This window comes from Metopolophium dirhodum, chromosome 5, assembly GCF_019925205.1.
Source record: "Metopolophium dirhodum isolate CAU chromosome 5, ASM1992520v1, whole genome shotgun sequence".
Taxonomy (NCBI): domain Eukaryota; kingdom Metazoa; phylum Arthropoda; class Insecta; order Hemiptera; family Aphididae; genus Metopolophium; species Metopolophium dirhodum.
In genome coordinates this window covers 28913481-28920622 of record NC_083564.1, presented here as the reverse complement: position 1 = coordinate 28920622, position 7142 = coordinate 28913481, and positions in this window count along the sequence as shown.

Below are 7142 nucleotides of genomic sequence, written 5' to 3'. Positions count from 1 at the left end.
TATGGGGATACATTATGTTTAACAATAGAGGGAGTTAGTAGGATATATGTACATTTAATTATTTAATTATTAATAATTTTTCTAAGTTAGTTTTGCTAAGCCTATGTTTTTGAAAAAGTTGTATATATTTTTGGTGTTCTCTTCGCCAAGTGCCTGTTGCATTGTTGATGGGTTTCCGAGAATTTGTCTGGAGTTGATGAACTTGGGGCATTCAAGTGTGATATGTTTGATTGTCAGCACTTTGTCACAGAGTTCACAGGTCGGGCCGTCTTCTTTTGTTATGAGGTGCAAGTGTGTTAGACGGGAGTGTCCAATCCGAGTTCTTGTGGTAACTATTTCTTCGTGCCTGGATGAGGGTGGAGGAGTTTTCCATGGGTCGATTGATGTTTTAATTTCTTTTAGTTTATTTGTGTTTGAAGTCTTCTCCCACGAGTCTTGCCAGAGACTTTTAGTTAGCTTATTTATTTTTATGAGTGCGTCTTGAAATGTTATTTGGTTTATTAATACTAAGCTGGGTGATAATATTGCTTCGTTGGCTGCCTTGTCAGCTAGTTTGTTGCCATTTATGCAGGGCCGGCGCTAAGTATTTTGCCGCCCTGTGCAGTTAATAAAATGCCGCCCCTTTCAATACTTTTTGCCATATAATTAGTACATAGTATTATTAGTATTATTAATACAAAATTAATAAAATGAATTATAAACTGGGCTATATTGTAGGAGTTCAAACAGTGAAATAAATAATCAATTTATTTATTTACATTTTACATTATTACACTAAATATTTTTTTCACAAAAGTTTGTTATTTACATTTATAAAAATAAATGGTAGTTAATATTTACAATTAATATATAATTTATACAACAATAAAAAATCATAATTCATAAATGTTTTCTTGCTTTTAACTTTGCAAAATCGTCGACTAACTTTTTCTCTGTTAATTCTTGACCAACTTCGTGTTCAATTGAGATCATGGCTAGACCACAAAGTCGTTCGTTTTTCATTGTTGAGCGTAAGTATGTTTTGATAAGTTTCAATTTCGAAAAACTTCTTTCCCCAGTTGCCACTGATACTGGTAATGTTAGCAAAATTCGTAAAGCAATGGATAGGTTTGGTGCAAAGTCACCTGCATTTATCACAAATGTTAAGAGTTCATAAGGTGTTAAGTTATCATCAACCATAATATAATACTTTAAAAATAATTTTTATGAATGAAACCTACGAATGTTCTTAACATTATTCCGATATCAGCGCAACGGGATCATACCACATTGTGTCATGAATACATGATTTAGATTAAATAGTGAAATCTACAAAACTTTTTTTACACAATTATTTCGTTTATTTCTATATTTAGAAGCATATTTACGAGGTATTTTAATACAATATTGTTAATTTTAAGTACGCACCTATCAAATCATGTTGACGTGGAGAGGTAATTTTAGTTCTAAAAAACATAAATGTTTAACTTTAGAATTTAAAAACATTGGAAAATAATTGCAATTGCAATTCGATGTAATTTTGATTTTCAAATCGATATAGGTAGGTAGGTGGCAATTATATTATAATATTATTTATCAAGGCAGTTCATAATATAGTACAACACGTTAATTAAATTAAGGGATCTAGTTTGCTTGTTAGCTGTGATAATTATTTGATGAAAGTAATCATTGTAAATTGTAATTGTGTTTATAAAGGTTTGTATTTATCATATATTTCCACTGAAGACAAACAGAAAACGATAAAAAAATAGACAAATTTTACTCGAGCGGAGTTGGCTATTTATAATAATTAATGTAAGTACTCAACATTTTTATTAAACCGCAATATTATGGTATAATAGAAAAAATCATAACAGATCCAACTCAAAATGAAATGTTTTCCACACTAAGTATAGATCCCTTAAAATATATGTGTAAATATTAAAAAAAAAATAATTAAATAGTTTTAAAATAAATAAAACTGGAAATTATAATACGTAGTATGTAAAGTGAGTTGTAGACAATCAATATAAAAATGTATAAAACTAATTTTATTCAATTTTCGTTTGTACATTCAAAAAATTATAAATGTATACAAAATAATATTGTTGGAAATGTATTCGAACATTTTATGCCGACCACCTAACAACTCAGGTAAACAACGGAAGAACATCGTGCTTGGCAGGGTATAGTTGCGCAACCATTTCCCGCCTTTAATGAGTTATGATTTCGGATGGTTCTCGACTCTCCAAATTCCAGATGCAGAGGCGGCTTGATCATGCATTTTTTGGTTCACTGAACCACCGAAAAGTTTGGGGTGGGTGTCATTTTAATAGGTAGGTTAAATTCTCAGTGTCCGGTATAGCCATATAGGTAATATAAGAATGGTTAATTTGATGGCCAATTCATTATTAGCAACAAATAGATAGAATCACATACATTAACAATCAACTTAAGAAGTTATACCAGCTTTACGACGAATAAATTATGGCAATGTGATTGTGTTATTCGAAAATCGCAATCAATTGTGTACCTATACTAGAATATTGTAATATAATAATATCGTTATTACTGAACTACTCTCTAATGTGAAATTTAGTGAAATGTAGTCGCTTATATTGAATTCAACAACTGATGAGTCAAAGCTCGATCAATTTGCTTTTTTGTATAAGTGTATTTTAGTTTAGAATCAAATATTATCCCAAGATCTTTGAAATTAGAGACAAGTTCAAAATTAGAACTTAAAATTGAATAGTTAAAAATAATTTGGTTCTTGAATAAATTAGGTATGTCATCAATATATATTATTTTCTATGGAAGTTATAATAGATATTAACGTGGGGTATTAGTTTTAAACTTTTATTGGGTGTCGCTCTGCTGTACATACAGTAGATTACAAGTGGGTCACTGTAATGGATGGTGTTAAATTTGAAGTCAATGATATAATATCATTGTATAAGAAAAATGATTCTGAGTGAAGACGGTCAGTCATCCTATGAAATTACAAAGTATATTTGATGATATTATTCTGAATAAAGTAATTTATATATAACCTATTTACGTGGGACCTTATTTAAAATTTTCAATTCTTAGCTATAAAATGTGAAAATTTTATAAATTTTCAACTTCAAAATAATTATTAAATTTTGAATTTGATAGATTTTGTCTAAATTTGAACTTAAAATGCTTATATAAAAAAAAAACTGTGCTTATGTATTTTTAATATTTTTCAACTGTCTTTGAAACAATATATCAGGAGCCTTGCATTAAATTTTCACGCTATTTTACTCAACAAATAAAATTTTATTGATATTTATAGAAAAAAAAACTAATAAGTATTATATTATTATAAATTATTTACGGACTAAGAGATAATGGATTAGAAATGAGTAGCTAATAAGTGTTACCAAATGTGTGCACAAGAGTGAAGACACGACAATGTGGCGATTCGCAATGGTAATTTTACAAATTATTTAGGGCTCATGCACAGATATTATAGTATTATACATTTATACAATTTATTATACCTATACTACATGACAGAGGTAATCAGGTAAGTATTCAAACTTTTATTAACTTCACGGCTCCTTCGTCTCTTCGCAACACCAGTGTGCAGTGGCTCTAAATTTATTAAGAGGACGTCACACCTGTATGAAGTGTTGTCTCCGTCATACAAAACATTATGTACAATCATCGTTTTTTTTTCACTTTTGTTTTGCTTTTCTTGACTATTTATAAACTAATTTTAATTTTCAATTTTGACATACCAAGAGTGGTGTTGGGATAATTTGTTCCCTTTGGAGACATTTTGTTCCGTTTTTGGATTTTTTGTTCTTCTATGGAGACATTTTGATCCTTTTTAATATTTTAACAAAAATAAAGGAGGATTTTTTGTTCCTTTAATTAAAAATCAAAAACAGAACAAAATATCCTAAGACGGAACAAAATGTCACACTAGGGGATATTTTGTTCCTCTCATAGGAAAATTATATTCAGTTTTGTGAATAATTTAATCCTTTTATATAATTTAATAGCGGAAAAAATATCCTATATTATAGTGGAGGTCAGGGGCATGCTCAGGAGTATTCAACGGAGGAAAAGTTTTGAAAATATATACCTAAGATATAATAAAATAAGTAATATGAAAATTGAAAGTACCTAATATACTCTGAAATTATTCAAAACACTATGTAAGTTTAAACTCGAATACTACACAATCGTGTTAATACGTTTTAAGTCTTAAGTATTTAGTCACGTCTTTATTGGCCGCTAGTTATTATAGTGTAGGTATCTATATTAAAAAATTATATATAGTGGTTAAAATGTAAGTCCCATAAGGGAGTGTAAAATATTGTCCGTCCAATTTAAAAACAAAAACAAGTTGGTAAATACTTAATAGTAAAATCTGTACGTTTCATTAAATTATATTTATTTTTAATGTTGAATAGCTGCTAATAAATAAACAACTCTAACTAAAGATATGTTTTTTTGAATTGGACCATAGGCAAATAGTATGGATATGCCATATGCGGACGCAATAGCTGAAGGTTTCAAATGAAGTGCAGAAATACATGGTCTTAAATTCAATACATTTATTGTAAATACTAAATATATATTTAAATTGTACATTAAATAAACACATAAAAAGAACAACAGTCAATAATACTAGAATTTTTTCTAATTTAGATTGTATTTATACTATGACAAAATACATGTATAAATTGTAGATTGTATTAGCAAGTGTAGTAGCTAAAATTGGTTAGTTAATATCAATAAAAAAAACATCATGTATTTATTTTTTTTCTGCTACATAAATGGCCAACTGTCCATTGGTTTTTCATACTCTGCGGATTCTAATGTGAAAGATCTATACAATGTATAGAAAATTTTACACAGGTATACAACATTTTTACAAGATGTCTCTCATATTGCGATGGATGTATTAATTATGTATTGATTAATTAGTTTATTATTTTTTATTATTTTTTGTTTCTGTCATTACCTTTTAGCATCCTCCTATATGCTCAAGGTGTATCCGGGTGGGTGGTCAATGGTCATAGACGATAGACCCTGGTGGGTAATGACCTTAAATTAATAAAAAAAATATATTTAATAATCCAACCGGATCAGTGGCTAAGTGTAATATAGTGAAACACGAATAGAAATACTAGAAAATATATTAGAATATTGGATGTATAAATCGTTGCATTTTCAATGTTTCAAATAAACAGGTACCTACCAACAATAAAATTAGTTCAAAACATTATATTATATATTTTATATTATTAAACTATGAATTATAAATAATATGTATTAATAAGTAATCATTAAATGTATATACACCTAGTGTGGATTAGGTAATTTTTATATTTTATTCGTTTCATGAATTCTGTGGTGTACAGTATACACTATAGAGTATTGACTGAAAAAAAATCACTAAAATATAATTACCTAGTCATGCTGTTGTTACTCATTATAAGTTATTACTTATCTAAATCGATTATGGTTTTTAGTATAACTCTAAAACAAATGAACCTATATACATCAAATTTTAACTGGTCGTTTATATTTGCATTTACTATATTAGTTTCTAAATAATTTGACTCTTTTTAAGCTGTTTACGCTCATGTCAGTTTTTTATTTTTTTATTTTTCTTCTCTAAATATCAATAAAATTTTATTTGTTGGGTAAAAAAGCATGAAAATTTAATGCAAGGCTCTTAATATATTGTTACAATAGCAGATGAAAAATATTAAAAATACATAGGCACAATTTTTTTTTATAAGCATTCAAAGTTCAAATTTTAACAAAATTTATCAAATTTGAAATTTAATAATTATTTTGTAGTTAAAAATGTATAAAATGTTCAACTTTTATAGCTAAGGATTGAAAATTTAAAACAAGTTTCCACGTAAATAGGTTATATATAAATTACTTTATTCAGAAAATTATATAGTATAAGTTTATATATTTAGAATAATACTTTGTAATATTATAGGATGACTGACCGTCTTTATATCATTGAATTAAAATTCAATACCATCCATTACAGTTATCCACTTGTAATATACTGTACAGCAGAGCGACATCCATTTACCCACCTTTTTAGACTTTAAGACACAGTAGTTCTCATCAATATCAGATTTGTATAAAATGTTTAATATATTTAGTTAATAACTTGTCTATTAAAATATTTTGTTGTAGGTAACATTAGAATTGTAATTGTATTTAATGCTAATTTTGATAAGTTGATGGTGGGGGGGGCGATCAAGGGATCAATCCCCCCATAACCTGTATTTAATATGCAAAAGTTTTCGGAGTCCTAACTTAAGGCCTTTAACTTTAAAGGCGGGGCTACTCAGTGGCGTACGCTGAATTTTTCAATTGATGGGGGGGGGGGAAGAAAAAATTAGATACAATTTTATTTTTTTTTGTCCAGTCTAATAATTTCAGACGTTTATTTGAGATATTTTAAATGTAACTTCTCAACTTTTGTCAGTGCGACGGCTATTTCACCTCCATAAATTGGTTTTCTAATGGACTTAAAAGGACTTTTGCATGTGCGTGCGTGCGACCATAAACCAGATAAGAAATAACAATGAAGCGTAAATTGATGTGGGTCGCGGGTGATGGTAGGGAAGTATACACGCACTAAATAAATGATCATTTACTACACACACAAAGATGATCAGTAATCGCAGTAACGAAATAATTGCCTAAGCATAACTCCTTAATAATGACCCATTTGCAGGAGTTGTGTTTAGGCAATTATCTCGTTCCTGCGATTACTGATCGTCTTTGTGTGTATAGCCCACCGGCTATCTCTATGCTAAGTTATTTTTCTATGGTAAATAAAGGTCAATGCTCGCAACCAACTTCCATCGATAGTCATTAATTTCAATATTGAATTTCTTATCTACAAACCTCATTAAAATTATCATTATCTGTATTTAATTTTCCTACTATATTGCATAATATCTATAATAACCGTAATCTTTAATAATTGATCAGCAAACATTTTATTATGGTAGGTACCATGTCTCTAAATACATGATTGTCATGAGCTATTTATGTATTATAATATTATTAAACTAAATATGTTGCCATTATATTAATTTATTTTTATATTATTTATAATAATATTATATGAACTACGATAGGTT